Genomic DNA, 18378 nt, shown 5'->3' on the forward strand with positions numbered 1-18378 from the left:
CTGCTTCACATTAGTGCGGAGACTAAGCCACATGTATTTGGAAGAATATTGTCCCATGCCTCACCCCAATAGCGAGAGGATGGGAAAACCCAGCAGCTGTGAGGGACAAAGGAAGCAAGCCTGCGAGGAAGGCAAAGTGACCCCATTAACGGCGATGCACAATAGCAAACTGTAAGCAACAACTCATTAGTACAACCGCCTCGAATAATAGACTCGGAATATCTCTCAATACCAGACGGAGAAGCTGGTAAGTGAACAGAGATATATTACTTCCTAAATTATATATTCAACCTTACTGGTAATCCTTCTGTATAACTTTCGCTGAATGACATATCCTATCCCTGTGCCTGAGAAGTTGCAAGTTCCAAGAAAGGAAACCTGAAGACGCAGCAGGTAACAGAGAGAAGAAAGAGTCCCAAGATGAGGGTAGAAGACAACAAGATTGCTTTCTAAATCCTATACCTTAAAACAGTACGAGCGTTGGCTGAACCAACAGAAAGTAGCATTCAACAAAACCATGGCAGTTATTTCATTGTAACTATCAAACCAACCAAAGGCAGTCAAACCAACAGACAGAGTATGCATAATGGGGACATCAAAATGCAGCAACCATCGAGGGGCTATAAGCATCAACCTCGATGACAACGATGCCAATAAAGGACTATGCCACCTATGTTGTCACATCATGGCATTGCCTTCGACGAGCAGTTGTCATCAGAACAATGCAACATGGAATTAACCATGTAATGGCATTTGTGATCGAACACTCAGAACTGTAAATGTCGATAATCTCCATCAACATCGCACAGAGTCTACCACTGACTTGCAGCATCAACCACCACTAATCGACAGCAGCATTGGGGAGGAAACCCAGCACAAAGCTTAACATGTAAAGTTTGTGCAGAAAGAAAGTGATGTATGAGGTAAATTCACAGTAATATTTCAAAGAGTGCAAAAGATAATCACTTCAGCAAGGAGTTGAGATGCCTGTAAATATTCAGTCGCACATACGAATTTGTAAATTATGTGTTTCATTTGTATTCTTTAATTCGATTTGTAAATTGTTAAAGTATATTCATAAATATACCATGTTTTATATTTTGTATTTCATGTGTAATTTGTAAATTTCCATTCAGTCTAAAAGTGTTAATACGAATTTGTGTATTGTAGACATTTTGGAACCATACGTTTTTAATAATAAATAATGACAATGAATATAAAATTTGTGTAATGTGTGTAAAAATAAGTACAAATATTAACTATTTTACACATATAATGTCACTAAAATAAATGCATATCTGTTTATGAGACTAAATTGTAATATTGATGTAGCATTTAAGTGTTGAGAGTAGATATAAGAGCAACAAATACTTCCTTAATTTCACTCATCTTTCACAATCATTAATATCATGAATGTTAGTGAATTGTGGAGTGCCTGAAGTTATTGTAAAGAGAGAATCTAAAGGGTGGATGAACCAATTTTATATAATTGTTGTTGTTTTTGGGGAAGGAGACCAGACAGCAAGGTCATCGGTCTCGTCGAATTAGGGAAGGATGGGTAAGGAAGTCGGCCATGCCCTTTCAAAGGAACCATCCCGGCATTTGCGTGGAGCGATTTAGGGAAATCACGGAAAACCTGAATCAGAATGGTCGGACGCGGGATTGAACCGTCGTCCTCCCGAATGCGAGTCCAGTGTCTAACCACTGCGCCACCCCGCTCGGTTTTATATAATTTAACCCCAAGTACTAGGAAGAAAAATGTTGCAATATTAGTCAAATAACTATAAAGGACTGTGAAACCACATAATAACCATCTAATTAGAAAATGCTGTGTAAAGCAACACATTTCAAGTAAAAAATGTGAAATAGATATCAACTAGCATAAGATAGACAAGTAGCTGGACAATGATTAAATTACTTGAATTTATAATTTTGCACTGCAGTGAGCAATGCCTCAACCATTGATCACAGCAGCACAAAATTAATTCAGATGGGATGACATGTGTAAGGCGTCAGGGTTTTCAGACTTTGCATGATCTTGATGCATAATGACAGTACGATACAGTATGAGATCCTCAGAAAAAATAACAAAAGCTAATTGCAGTTAATGGCTCTGAGCGCTATGGGACTCAACTTCTGAGGTCATTAGTCCCCTAGAACTTAGAACTAGTTAAACCTAACTAACCTAAGGACATCACAAACATCCATGCCCAAGGCAGGATTCGAACCTGCGACCGTAGCGGTCTTGCGGTTCCAGACTGCAGCGCCTTTAACCGCACGGCCACTTCGGCCGGCTGCAGTTAATCTCATGTACCAAAAACTAACAAAACATTATCCACCAATATATGGACAGCTGCATGAATCAAAAGTTAAAGTGAAACGCATTTTGGAGACGAACCGAGCAGGTGCTTAATGGCATCAAAAAAACAATTTAAAAGATAATGGTGGGCTTCAGTGCAGAAAGGGATAAGGCCAGAACAATACATTATTCCTTTTAACGTAAATATGGCCAGGACTGAGGGTAAGTGGCTGCACAGCATTAACAGAGTTAGGCTGCGACCCAGCAAATTTACCTCTAACGAGACAATGATTGGCTGAAGTCATACGGGTGACACAGACGCAACGTGATGAGGAGATCCCCATGAAACAAAAGTATTTTGAGAACTAATATGGCTAGATCTCTCTCTCATCTCACGGTGTATAGCACAAGAGTGTGAAAAATAACGAGGGCAATGAGAGCTTTGGTTTCTAAGAAGCGAGGACGATACGCTTCACATATCTTGGCAACAAATAGCAAAGAGGTAGATAATTATTCCTGCGGGAATTTTTGCAGCCAAAGAAATTGTGCATGTTACTCCAACCCTTAGCGAGTGTGCAATAGCCATTATTTCACCTAGGGAAAGATTAACGTTCTACAGAATGAAGGAAAGTTAAGACTGAGTGAATTCAGTCAAGGCCAGGCTAGGGAATTAGCGTTTCAGATCCAGCATGGAGACAATGCCGTTGCAGATGCCACTTGGTAAAGTACCATCGTGCATTAGGCCACAGCAAATGTTGAGTCTAGAATTGCTCACGTCAACTTGTGTACACTTTGACCATTGAATATCAAAAGCTTGCTTACCAACCTACCCTCACATTTTGTACATTAGAGTTTATTCATTGACTCAAAAAGTAAAATGTATTCTCCATCAACTCAGTGCATTTACCAGCTACGGCAATGTAGATTTAAGTGAGCTGATGAAGATTTTTAATCATTCTTTCCTGTGATAAATTTTTATTCATATGTAGAGATAACGATTTTAATGATCGTCAATTCAATATGTCCAAGATTTAAATATTTTGTTACTGAGTGTCAAAAGTAAGTGAACATGATTGTTGTGTATCACTTGATATCTGAAAACACAGTTGATAAATTATATGTAGAATAAAAATGGGAATTGCTCTATTGTCTTTCTAGAATAGACTCCAAACTTTCACATTTATTAATTCGTGTATTCTAGTTAAATGGCAGCAGCATTTGTAATGACTTTTGTTACGATCTGCACCTGATATTAGCTGCCTTACAGGGCCAGGTTCATATTTATTTAGAATGACTGTTTACACTCTGGGCTTGAGAAGACAGTTCGGATGTTTTGTCCATTTGCACGCTAAGTGGTGCTAAGTTTGCATACATTAGTACACTCACTGTGCAAATACAAAGGTTGGATGATGACAATTTCACAATATAATGAGATGCGAGTGCAGTCGAACGTAAAAAACTATAGCGATTTTGCTCATAAATCTAAATGAAAATGGACTTGTCTATCTTCATAGGAAGAGGACATTTATTACTGTTACGAACTTTTTTTGTTTTTTTAATAGTTTCTTTATTATAGGAGTCGAGTTGATGTTAAATAGTCCAGTGCAGAATGGCAAACGACTTCTCTAAGAGACCATGACTCCCCCTCTGTCGCAGCTGGAGTGTGCTACGTGACATTAAACTAAAGTGTTTTCCATTCCAGAACGGGAGGCCTATTGGAGACATTGGGGATCTATCTAGTCTGTGACATCTCGTTGCTGCAGCTGCTCCCCCTAACCATTAGGGGAGGCTGTGTCGCTATACTTTAGATGACCAACATGCATTTGTGAAAGCCGTCCTTTTATCTCCTACTGTTTAGTTAACTATCTACATCTACATCTACATTCATACTCCGCAAGCCACCCAACGGTGTGTGGCGGAGGGCACTTTACGTGCCACTGTCATCACCTCCCTTTCCTGTTCCAGTCGCGTATGGTTCGCGGGAAGAACGACTGTCTGAAAGCCTCCGTGCGCGCTCTAATCTCTCTAATTTTACATTCGTGATCTCCTCGGGAGTTATAAGTAGGGGGAAGCAATATACTCGATACCTCATCCAGAAACGCACCCTCTCGAAACCTGGCGAGCAAGCTACACCGCGATGCAGAGCGCCTCTCTTGCAGAGTCTGCCACTTGAGTTTATTAAACATCTCCGTAACGCTATCACGGTTACCAAATAACCCTGTGACGAAACGCGCCGCTCTTCTTTGGATCTTCTCTATCTCCTCCGTCAACCCGATCTGGTACGGATCCCACACTGATGAGCAATACTCAAGTATAGGTCGAACGAGTGTTTTGTAAGCCACCTCCTTTGTTGCTGGACTATATTTTCTAAGCACTCTCCCAATGAATCTCAACCTGGTACCCAATTTACCAACAATTAATTTTATATGATAATTCCACTTCAAATCGTTCGCACGCATACTCCCAGATATTTTACAGAAGTAACTGCTACCAGTGTTTGTTCCGCTATCATATAATCATACAATAAAGGATCCTTCTTTCTATGTATTCGCAATACATTACATTTGTCTATGTTAAGGGACAGTTGCCACTCCCTGCACCAAGTGCCTATCCGCTGCAGATCTTCATGCATTTCGCTACAATTTTCTAATGCTGCAACTTCTCTGTATACTACAGCATCATCCGCGAAAAGCCGCATGGAACTTCCGACACTATCTACTAGGTCATTTATATATATTGTGAAAAGCAATGGTCCCATAACACTCCCCTGTGGCACGCCAGAGGTTACCTTAACGTCTGTAGACGTTTCTCCATTGATAACAACATGCTGTGTTCTGTTTGCTAAAAAATCTTCAATCCAGCCACACAGATGGTCTGATATTCCGTAGGCTCTTACTTTGTTTATCAGGTGACAGTGCGGAACTGTATCGAACGCCTTCCGGAAGTCAAGAAAAATAGCATCTACCTGGGAGCCTGTATCTAATATTTTCTGGGTCTCATGAACAAATAACGCGAGTTGGGTCTCACACGATCGCTGTTTCCGGAATCCATGTTGATTCCTACATGGTAGATTCTGGGTTTCCAAAAACGACATGATACTCGAGCAAAAAACATGTTCTAAAATTCTACAACAGATCGACGTCAGAGATATAGGTCTATAGTTTTGCGCATCTGCTCGACGACCCTTCTTGAAGACTGGGACTACCTGTGCTCTTTTCCAATCATTTGGAACCCTCCGTTCCTCTAGAGACTTGCGGTACACGGCTGTTAGAAGGGGGGCAAGTTCTTTCGCGTACTATGTGTAGAATCGAATTGGTATCCCGTCAGGTCCAGTGGACTTTCCTCTGTTGAGTGATTCCAGTTGCTTTTCTATTCCTTGGACACTTATTTCGATGTCAGCCATTTTTTCGTTTGTGCGAGGATTTAGAGAAGGAACTGCAGTGCGGTCTTCCTCTGTGAAACAGCTTTGGAAAAAGGTGTTTAGTATTTCAGCTTTACGCGTGTCATCCTCTGTTTCAATGCCATCATCATCCCGGAGTGTCTGCATATGCTGTTTCGAGCCACTTACTGATTTAACGTAAGACCAGAACTTCCTAGGATTTTCTGTCAAGTCTGTACATAGAATTTTACTTTCGAATTCACTGAACGCTTCTCGCATAGCCCTCCTTACGCTAACTTTGACATCGCTTAGCTTCTGTTTGTCTGAGAGGTTTTGGCTGCGTTTAAACTTGGAGTGAAGCTCTCTTTGCTTTCGCAGTAGTTTCCTAACTTTGTTGTTGTACCACGGTGGGTTTTTCCCGTCCCTCACAGTTTTACTCGGCACGTACCTGTCTAAAACGCATTTTACGATTGCCTTGAACTTTTTCCATAAACACTCAACATTGTCAGTGTCGGAACAGAAATTTTCGTTTTGATCTGTTAGGTGGTCTGAAATCTGCCTTCTATTACTCTTGCTAAACAGATAAACCTTCCTCCCTTTTTTTATATTCCTATTAACTTCCATATTCAGGGATGCTACAACGGCCTTATGATCACTGATTCCCTGTTCTGCACTTACAGAGTCGAAAAGTTCGGGTCCGTTTGTTATCGGTAGGTCCAAGATGTTATCTCCACGAGTCGGTTCTCTGTTTAATTGCTCGAGGTAATTTTCGGATAGTGCACTCAGTATAATGTCACTCGATGCTCTGTCCCTACCACCCGTCGTAAACATCTGAGTGTCCCAGTCTATATCTGGTAAATTGAAATCTCCACCTAAGACTATAACATGCTGAGGAAATTTATGCGAAATGTATTCCAAATTTTCTCTCAGTTGTTCTGCCACTAACGCTGCTGAGTCGGGAGGTCGGTAAAAGGAGCCAATTATTAACCCAGCTCGGTTGTTGAGTGTAACCTCCACCCATAATAATTCACAGGAACTATCCACTTCTACTTCACTACAGGATAAACTACTACTAACAGCGACAAACACTCCACCACCGGTTGCATGCAATCTATCCTTCCCAAACACCGTCTGTACCTCTGTAAAAATTTTGTGTTGGCGAAGGGCCATCGTATCAAGGCGGCCAGTGTTCAGCATGTGTTGCGGGGCTGTTGGTGAAGTAGCTCCCTCCCTCGGTCCATCCACCCTGTAGCTGGAGAGGGGGCCTCGATTTTCTGCAGTTTGTGATTGTACATCGAGAAGAATGCAAGTTCAACTACTACCTCCTCTGTAGTCTTTTAGCACGACAATTTTCCCCAGTACATATGCTGCATATGACCCGTTCAATACGAGTGCTGCTTTTTCACGACAATATTGAAGTGTAATTAGAATCGGGACACCTTTATTCCACCAGCTGTGATAGCGTGTATTGGCTTCGATTACCTGGGTTGTAGGGTGATTTTAGCAGGTGTCTGTAGCGAACTCCGACGTCAAACAACGACAGATACTGTATGCTTACAGGTAATACACTTTTTTTAAACTCCTCTCTGTCCAACACTAGCATCTAGTCAGTATTTCCCACCAAAAAGAATAAGGATAGTACCTTACACACCAGCCTTTCCCCCTCTAGCTTGTATGTGTAGGGTATAGTTTGAAAGTTTCTGTCGCTGTTTTCGAGTGGTATTGTGAAATTTTTTCCCAGCCAGATAGACCAGTTGTATGGTGTCGTTAGTTTTTGAGCTGTATTGCGATTTAAACCGTCCTTGTGTAGCGCTATGCTTATAGCTGTGCAATGAGGACCAATCTTTGTGATTAATTACGTAATTAGGATCAATATTTGGGTCAATTTCGAGTGGTATTGCGAATTTTGTTCCCAGCAGGATAAGACCAGTTGTATGGTACCGTCAGTTTTTGAGCTGTATGGCGATTTTAATCTGTCCTTGTGTAGCGATATGCATATAGCTGTGTAATTAGGACTGATCTTTGTAATTAATTTCGTAATTGGGATCTATATTTGCGTCAGTTCCCTGACCAAATTAAGTAAAGTACACTAACCTAACCTTCCTCTCCCGCATCTGCGCAGCTTCCATGTGTTAGGGGGTGCACTTAGGCTTTCCATCCATTAGAATCAGGGTTCGAGTCGCTGAACCGCTGCGTTTTTTATGCGCTCTGAGTGTTTGTGCACTGCATTATTGTCGAGTGTTTCAGCGTTGTGAGTGTGTTTACATAGCATTACACATGCATTATTTCGGTAATTTACGAGTTGTTTTCGTCTCCACACATCAGTGTACTGCATTATTTACGAGTAGTTTCCAGGTCAGTAAACTGTATATTGTGAACTCAAGCATGTCAAGTGAGTGTTATGTATCAGCGTAATAAATAAACTAGGTGAAAACTGTCCCTAAATAAATTGTTCCAAAAATAAATAAAGTATACTCCTTCCTCTCTCCAGCAGCCCAGAACAGGCTGATTCCATTTCCCACCAAATTTTACCCTCCAGATCGCTGGGGGGATGAGGAGGCTGGGGCTCACGTGCAGCTGAGAAAAACATGTGACATCATCATGATGCTGTGCTCCTATCGACTGAACTGCATGATCATGTGACCTATCACAGCGCTCTCTAGCGGTGAACTCGGCAATTAGCTCAGTTCTTTGGTCTGCTGGATCAGAGGCAGTTGTTTCTTGTGTTGTCTTATAGGAACTTAACGTAGGTTTCACAAATGACAAACAATTCCAGCAGAGACATATGTTTCCATCCATTGTGTAATGTATCTTTAATGCATCTCGATGCAAAGCATTTATTTGCAGGACCATATTCTTCCTCTTCATATGTTCAAGCATTAATGCTAGCTTCCATTCTTCATGCAATGAGCTGTGGATGCACTGCTCAGCTGAATGAGTGCATCTAATACAGCTTCAAAACTGCCCATGTCTGGCACCAACATCTCACTAATTGCATACATGCTCCTTCCACACTGACAGCTCAACAAGCACTGATATCTCAGCCTCTTGTGGTGCTGACACCACACTAAGGCGCTACTGCCATAGGTAGATAATAAATTTAAAAATATTTCAACAAATTTAAACAAATTTCAACAAACCCAAACAAATTTAAGCAAATTATATTCGAATTGAATGACATCATGAGCAGTCTCTAGTGGGGCAACACCATATTAACTCCCCCTCCAGTTGCTGGAGTAAGCTTTTAGAGCAAAATTCCTTCAAAAAATTGAAATTCGCGCCCATTATCCAACAGGGTGACATGCCATCATGCAAAAAGTCGGGAAGGGGAGTCAGGGGACTACTGGGTGACCTGTAGAAGCAAAAAATTCAATTTCCCGCCAAAATTCAAACTTCCCACCAGGGGGCGTGGCACTTTCCCGCTAAACCCGCCATCTTTGATAATGGTACTCGTGTCATCAGCTGACATCATGGCCCCCATCGTGGATGATGTCAGTTGCTCTTCGCAAGTCTACAGACTGCCATATTTGATGATGTCATCGCCGCCATCTTTGATAGACCTGGCAACAATGCACACTGCACCAAGGCTGTCACCACCCTACTACTGACTGGTATTGAGGAACTGTTGTCTTTGATAAAGAAGAGAATTTGCTCAAGTAATGGGAGAAGCAATTCCACACAGTTTGAAGTAATAATTTAGCCATTTGTTTATAAGTTTTGTGATCATATTATCTCGCCGATTGTTGCCATTTTCTCATTTCTGACATGCTGTAATGAAGGAAAAGATTCAGTCTAATCAGAAGCGAACATTCATTTAAGGCGCTTTGTATGGAAATCGAAAATCACACATGTAAAGTTATGTGCATACCGATATTTATTTTGAAATAAACTATTTCTTATGTACCATGTGATGATACAGCAAAAAGTCCTGAAATCATATACATTTCCTCGCTACATGCATGAATTCGTACGCTCATGCCTTTTTTGTTGCATTCCATTTCTACAATACGAAGCAAGTATTACAAAAAAATGTTTGTCACAACAGGAATAGGTAGAAAAATAAAGTCTATAGCAAAAAATATTGCATTTGTTTAGCTACGGTGTTTATGAAAATTTACGGCTGACAAATGAGCAAAAGCTTCAGTATGAAAGCCTTTTGACAGCTGCTGGGCACAAACGTCCAAAATAATAGTAAACAATGAACAATTGCAAGCAGAACGCACACCAAGAGTAACGCCTTCTGAGCCCGCACGCGGTATTGATCTCTAGGACGCGCGCACAGATTTTAGAAAAGCACATCATTCCCTCGCGTCGATGTTGTTGTTGTTGTGGTCTTCAGTCCTGAGACTGGTTTGATGCAGCTCTCCATGCTACTCTATCCTGTGCAAGCTTCTTCATCTCCCGGTACCTACTGCAGCCTACATCCTTCTGAATCTGCTTAGTGTATTCATCTCTTGGTCTCCCTCTACGATTTTTACCCTCCACTCTGCCCTCCAATACTAAATTGGTGATCCCTTGATGCCTCAGAACATGTCCTACCAACCGATCCCTTCTTCTAGTCAAGTTGTGCCACAAACTCCTCTTCTCCCCAATTCTATTCAATACCTCCTCATTAGTTATGTGATCTATCCATCTAATCTTCAGCATTCTTCTGTAGCACCACATTTCGAAAGCTGCTATTCTCTTCTTGTCTAAACTATTTATCGTCCATGTTTCACTTCCGTACATGGCTACATTCCATACAAATACTTTCAGAAACGACTTCCTGACACTTAAATCTACACTTTATGTTAACAAATTTCTCTTCTTCAGAAACGCTTTCCTTCCCAATTCCAGTCTACATTTTATATCCTCTCTACTTCGACCACCATCAGTTATTTTGCTCCACAAATAGCAAAACTCCTTTACTACTTTAAGTGTCTCATTTCCTAATCTAATTCCCTCAGCAGCACCCGACTTAATTCGACTACATTCCATTATCCTCGTTTTGCTTTTGTTGATGTTCAAGACACTGTCCATTCGGTTCAACTGCTCTTCCAAGTCCTTTGCTGTCTCTGACAGAATTACAATGTCATCGGCGAACCTCAGAGTTTTTATTTCTTCTCTATGGATTTTAATACCTACTCCGAATTTTTCTTTTGTTTCTTTTACTGCTTGCTCAATATACAGATTGAACAACATCGGGGAGAGGCAACAACCCTGTCTCACTCCCTTCCCAACCACTGCTTCCCTTTCATGCCCCTCGACTCTTATAACTGCCATCTGGTTTCTGTACAAATTGTAAATAGCGTTTCGCTCCCTGTATTTGTAACCTGCCACCTTCAGAATTTGAAAGAGAGTATTCCAGTCAACATTGTCAATAGCTTTCTCCAAGTCTACAAATGCTAGAAACGTAATCCAAACTATTCTTCCCCGAGGACGGCTTCTACCAGATTTTCCATTCGTCTGTAAAGAATTCGCGTTAGTATTTTGCAGCCGTGACTTATTAAACTGATAGTTCGGTAATTTTCACATCTGTCAACGCCTCCTCTCTTTGGAATTGGAATTATTATATTCTTCTTGAAGTCTGAGGGTATTTCGCCTGTCTCATACATTTTGCTCACCAGATGGTAGAGTTTTGTCAGGACTGGCTCTCCTAAGGCTGTCAGTAAGTCTAACGGAATGTTGTCTACTCCCGGGGCCTTGTTTCGACTTAGGTCTTTCAGTGCTCTATCAAACTCTTCACGCCGTATGATATCTCCCATTTCATCTTCATCTACATCCTCTTCCATTTCTATAACATTGCCCTCAAGTACATCGCCCTTGTATAGACCCTCTATATACTCCTTCCACCTTTCTGCTTTCCCTTCATTGCCTAGAACTGGGTTTCCATCTGAGCTCTTGATATTCATACAAGTGGTTCTCTTTTCTCCAAAACTCTCTTTAATTTTCCTGTAGGCAGTATATATCTTACCCTTCGTGAGATAAGCCTCTACATCCTTACATTTGTCCTCTAGCCATGCCTGTTTAGCCATTTTGCACTTTCTGTCGATCTCATTTTTGAGACGTTTGTATTCCTTTTTGCCTGCTTCATTTACTGCATTTTTATATTTTCTCCTTTCGTCAATTAAATTCAATATTTCTTCTGTCACCCAAGGATTTCTACTAGCCCTCGTCTTTTTACTTACTTGATCCTCTGCTGCCTTCACTACTTCATCCCTCAAAGCTACCCATTCTTCTTCTAGTGTATTTCTTTCCCCCATTCTTGTCAATTGTTCCCTTATGCTCTCCCTGAAACTCTGTACAACCTCTGGTTCTTTCAGTTTATCCAGGTCCCATCTCCTTAAATTCCCACCTTTTTGCAGTTTCTTCAGTTTTAATCTGCAGTTCATAACCAATAGATTGTGGTCAGAATCCACATCTGCCCCTGGAAATGTCTTACAATTTAAAACCTGATTCCTAAATCTCTGTCTTACCATTATATAATCTATCTGATACCTTTTAGTATCTCCAGGGTTCTTCCACGTACACAACCTTCTTTTATGATTCTTGAACCAAGTGTTAGCTATGATTAAGTTGTGCTCTGTGCAAAATTCTATCAGGCGGCTTCCTCTTTCATTTCTTCCCCCCAATCCATATTCACCTACTACGTTTCCTTCTCTTCCTTTTCCTACTGTCGCGTCGATACGTTTGTTAAATGTCTTAGGCTGCGGTCACACTGGCTCCAATGTCTGTGGATTCTGCCGACGACCGACATCGGCCGGAGACGGCCGATCTTTTCAAATGAGTACGCCACTACATGCAAGGTCACGCTATAGCCGATCCTATCTCCTGGGCGACAATCAATGCAATTCAAATCAGTTTGTTTTCTTCGGTCAAATCGACCGACTTTGTCGCATACGAAATTTGGAGCGTGAGAAACTGATAAGTTTAGTCCAAGAAAGTTTGTGGCGTCCTGAGAATGAAAATATGACAATCGGGATATAGCTCGGAATCTATGGACTGAAATCGCAGGTTTATTCGAAAACTCTAATAGGCAAAATCTTTATTAGAAATTTTAGGCATAAATTATAGCCTCAAAAACTAATTTGTTCAAGTGAAGAGGATGACGTATCTTATACGCTTGTAGCTACTGTACAGAATTTTTTTTGTGGTAGGTTGTCATTAGCTATCTACAACTTATTATTACTGCTTACTGCCGTTTTATGCCAGTAGGGTAGTTTTATTGTTAATATGGTTTGCAAATTTGGTGTACAGTATGTATTTCCATTCTTAATTGTTTTAGGTTTTCAGAGTACCTGATGCTACAGACACTGGTTGAAGTAAAGCTGTGAGGAGAGGTTGTGAGTCGTGCTTGGGTAGCTCAGTTGGTAGAGCACTTTCCCACAAATGGCAAAGGTCCCAAGTTCGAGTCTCGGTCTGGCACACAGTTTTAATCAGCCAGAAAGGATCATATCAGTGCACACTCCGCTGCAGAGTGAAAATTCATTCTAGAATATGACAACTGGCAAAACTACACAACGAGAGCAGACACATCAATGACTGGACGGGCAGTTCATAAATTTGCGGAAAAAGAGAGTCACGAGGGAGATTTGATCACTGCTCTCCCGCTTGGCAGTCCAACACTCTGACCATACAACCATGACGCTGTGACTGTTACAATTTGCTCAGTGTTGAACATCTTAAGCTTGGACTGTACACTGTTTCTATTTTACTTATTCTTTTACAATTTAGTACACATTCTTCTTGTTTTCATGCTTTATTTTTGTTCAGTTTTTGACAGGCTATTCACTGGGCCATTTTGCCAGTAAATCTGCGAGGGGTACGATGGGGAATTGACTTTGTGATTGAAAAGTTGTGGTGCAACCGGGAGCCACGCCTACACACCGATGTCAGCGCATCCATCAAGGTCAGCTTAGAGGCAGGGCTGTACAACGTGGTACATATGATTGCAGCGCACTCCAGTGGCAATTGGTGGCTGTGTCTGGCACACAAATCACAGTTTGTTTATGAAATGGACAGCTGTAAAGATCCTGCATTAGCCCTATTAAAAAGCACATTTCCTCTATTGTTCATATACTAGTCATATTGTTCTGCCTGTAGTGCACATAAATAAAAACTTCAGTATCCAAGAATATATTACAAAGCAAAAAGGAAAGTACCATATCCGGCTGATAAGGACGTCAGCTTATAAAAGTTCCTTTAGAAATAGTGGGACACGTAAGATAAAAACTGTTTCATCATTCTCACTTTTTAGTAAAATCTTAAGGTCATTCTTACTTGACCACCGTTTCTATTCAGCATCAGAACCCTTAAGACATGTGAAATACAAAATTTAAAACCAGAAAGTGCAAGATATCTTGCTGAAAGTAGTGCATGCTGTCTTCTAGATTAACCAAATTGAAGAATATCACTCCTCAGAAAGAGCGCACTTATATTTACACAACATGTAAAAAACAGACTATACTCTCATTAAACTAATAAGAAAGTATTAGAACCTATTAGAAAACACGAAGGCTAGTAAAAACATTCTCGGATCTAATGAGATGCAAACCAGCAACACGTCACCGGACAGCTTACAATTCTGTGACTACTTATTGCGCTATATCAATCTTCAATATAATAAGACCATACCTTGCAAGCCACAATAATTATTTAACCAGTAATATGACGTTTGCCGTCATTTTATTACAAAAAATTATGAAATTAACGACGGGCTTTCGAGAGATCCTGAATTTGTTGTTGCTTAGAAACGGCATATATACAAATGACTTTAACTGAAAGCCAATATGGCGTCTCGCGACTATGTACTGAAGAGAGATGATGACGTGCACAGCCGATGTCAAGTCGGCCGTTGATGACGCGCATGTGACGTAGCTGGCGTTCTTCCGTCTCATTGGTCAACGTTCAAACGAACATGCAGAATATCTTTCATACTAGATTATGCTATGGCGTTCGGGAAGACTCCCCAACATGCTTTTTCCACGCTGTGACGTCAGAAACTCGTCACGCCCGACGCTCAACGTTCGAAGGTACGCTTCGTGTGCCGACTGTTTAAGAAAATGTTTAAAGCTGCGATATAGATCATGTAGGTCTAAAATTAGAAAGAAAAATCCTGGCTAGTTCAAAAATTCTCAGTCCCCGGACATGCCTGCAATCCCAGACATTACTCTGGATTGAAGTAAAAAAACCAGGATTGTCCTTGCTAATTCCGTACGTACGGTAAGGGTATCTCAGTACTGTTCATAGGAAAATCAGACGCGCTTTTGCTGTTGTAGTCTGTCGGGCCGATAAGATTTCGTTTCTTCTGTAAATAACTTAAAGGTCGCGAAGAAATTCTTACAACTTGTAAATTAGTCCCTTTACGTGGCTGCTTGTGTGTTCTAAATGAATCATTTTAACTCGCAAATAAGAATAGCAACAGTAAGCGACAAAAATTACGGCTTTCTTCGCAGACGTATAAAACTCCCATACAGCGAACGCATAAGGCAATGATGAATAAACGACAAAGTTCAGGCAAAGCCGTTCAGTCCACGACTGTTAAGTAGAAGATTGGACCAATGCGTCGGGCACCGACGAGGCACGCGTGTGTGTGTGTGTGTGTGTGTGTGTGTGTGTGTGTGTGTGTGTATGGGTAGGTGGGTGTGTCTGTAAGTTTCGGGGCGAGGTTATCAGCGCTCGCCGGACGTCACTAGGCGAGAAGCGATAGCAACGCCAGACGGATTCTCGGCTTCGGATGTGACACTATTTCTTTACAAGCAACACTATTAGAAAAAAAGCGAAGGGTGAATTACGCGTATAATACAAATATTCGTAAGCTGTGGTCATGAAAATCTGATACGTCGCTTTTCTTCTAACGATTATGCTCGACGTTTCTGTTCTGTTACTCAATATTTTCTGTCTGATAACTTCTAAGTTTCTTATTTTCATTACTCAAGATCCGTAGAAGCTTTCGGTATAGTAAACACATTTTGTGCGTCACTATCGGCAACAATGTCTTGAATCTTTTTCGTGCAGATTTAGTGTAACAAGAAAACACCATAATTTCAGTCACTGTAACTCTTGCGTTAGTTCGAGTTTTTCAGTTACTTGACACACGCATAATTATGGAGAAACCTGAAACTATTCGATAGACATTAACCGAAACGCCAGGATGACAACGAAAAGAATTTTACACCCATCCCATTAAAGTTGAAATTCTCGGTAATGGTATACACATCTCATACCCTACATAAACATAAGTTTTAATGACGAACAGCGTAAAATCAATAGTTTGTTTACATCTTCCGAACTCTAGTGGGCATTGTTCTTGCATTTGGCGGGGAATACATTTTTTGTGTATTTTTCTACAATCTGGTGGACTTGACTTATTAGTTTAGAACTCTGTCGAAACTAGTCTAAGACACTGTGTGCCTGTCTGTGGAAAGCATGGGCTCGCAGCGTATTGTTATTTGTTATTAAATGCTGATTTTGTTTGTCTGTCGCTAGTCATAGTTCTTTCTCAGTTTCTTAATTTCATTCTTAATACGCCCTTTTTCTGACTCTGAGATTTGATCCACTTTTTTTCCTCGTCGATGACAATGAATACAGTGTGTTAAGTGCACATTTGCGACTTTCACAAACTTTCCATCAGTAGTGGGACTACCTTTGGTTCAAATGGTTCAAATGGCTCTGAGCACTATGGGACTCAACTGCTGTGGTCATAAGTCCCCTAGAACTTAGAACTACTTAAACCTAACTAACCTAAGCACAGCACACAACACCCAGCCATCACGAGGCAGAGAAAATCCCTGACCCCGCCGGGAATCGAACCCGGGAACCCGGGCGTGGGAAGCGAGAACGCTACCGCACGACCACGAGATGCGGGCGGACTACCTTTGTTGTGGTGCATTTTGTTAGTGCAGCTTGCCTACATCAGAGACAGGTATACACTCAGGGGCAAACCTATTGTTCTCCTTTGATTGACAGGTACCTAACCTACTGTTCTGCTGAAAGGATCCTTCCTTTTGATTCACAGGTAGGTACCTTGGTTCTGCTAAAAGGATCCTTCCTTATGATAGACTGGTCCTTAACCTATTATTCTGCTAAAAGTGTCCCTCCTCTTGATTGACAGGCACTCAGCCTATTGTTCCCCCACCCTCACCCCCTCCCACACCCCCACACCCTCTTCCCTCACTGCTACAACTACACTTTCAGGTCTGAGTTATTCGAATAGCCCCTCTAGCTCTTATCAGTTTGATTGACTATTAATTAAATTGATCAATTAATTAACCTCTCCCCCTCTGGTAAACCCCCTCCCCTCGCACCCTCCCTCACGAAAATTCGCAGGAAAAAGACTCAGGTGAACGGTCATTTGGAGGGAATCCGATTGTAGTGTATGGAATATTGTTTAAACAATTGAGACATTGTGTGGAATATTGCTCATTTAAACAATTTAGGGAATTCAAGGCAGTGTATGGAATATATGGAAATTGGTGGAGAGGAAGGATCTCATAACAGGAAATTCAAGGGTATATTGTTTATTTATAAAAAATTCAGTTTGTGGGGTTGGATTTCTCTTGCTCATCGTACTCTGCTGTTTGGAAACATGTAGGTCTTGTAAGAAGCAATTACATGGGGCAAACATGTTGCATAACCTTATTTTCGGCACTGTTCTCTGGCTGTCTTAACCTAACGTTTGGGCCTTTGTCAGCACTTAACCTATTGTTCTGTTTAGTAGTTTTCCATGTCACCATCATTTTCTCAAACTATTGTACCATCTTTGAAACCAAATTAAGTAATTAGTTATGTCCTCCCACCATTTTCTGGTCCATGTTTCGAGTTTCACACGATTTTGAACGCCATTTCTAGCGCATTCTTCTTTGTCACCCACCCCCTTAAACTATTGTACCATGTTTTACATAAAAATTATGCAAATTAACCTAGTTTTCTGCACTAACCTGCTCTTCTGCTCCATGTCACCCACTCAAGCACACCCTCCCTTAATTATTGTAACGCTAACATAGCGTTGATACAGAAAATTTATGCAAATTAATTAAATCGATATTTTTCACATGTATGTGGTAGTTTTTTTAATTCGTAGCAACCTATTGGTCAGTGAATTCGATAAAATACAGTTTAAAAAAACGATCGCTAAAAACAAAATACATCCTATCACTCGACGCCATACGCCGCCACCGCCCCCCCCCCCCCCCCACGCCACCACCGCCGCCACCACCACCGCCGCCACTGCTGCCGCTGCCCCTGGTCCCGATCCTATCTTGGCTGCAGCTGTCACAGCATCGCTCTGGCGTCCCTGGGCCACACTCCCTCAGGCTTGCAGCAGCCCGATTACGCAGCATCTCCCCCTCCACTGTCCATTCTCGTCAATCACGTGAGATACAGCACACACCCCTGTCCCCCTCACCACAGAACTCCAAGGTGCACTCACACCGATCCCATACACGAAACGCCTCTGAGCAGCACGTGTGTTTACCATTGCTGATGCTACACCTGTTGATACTGACATCACAGATCACGCTATAGAAATCTGTTCCAGAATAGCACAGGCTGCTTTCTCCCCAGAAACCCTAACGGTACATATGAGCTGTGTCCAGCTGTGAAAACCTGCCTCAGCCTGACTGACACCTCGCCGCAAAAAGTCCGCGTGGCGACTCGCCATCTAAAAGTTTCTCAATTTTATACTGACGCCACATGGCTATGTAAAATAAGAGCCAAGTCG

This window comes from Schistocerca nitens, chromosome 2 (genome assembly GCF_023898315.1).
Source record: "Schistocerca nitens isolate TAMUIC-IGC-003100 chromosome 2, iqSchNite1.1, whole genome shotgun sequence".
NCBI lineage: Eukaryota > Metazoa > Arthropoda > Insecta > Orthoptera > Acrididae > Schistocerca > Schistocerca nitens.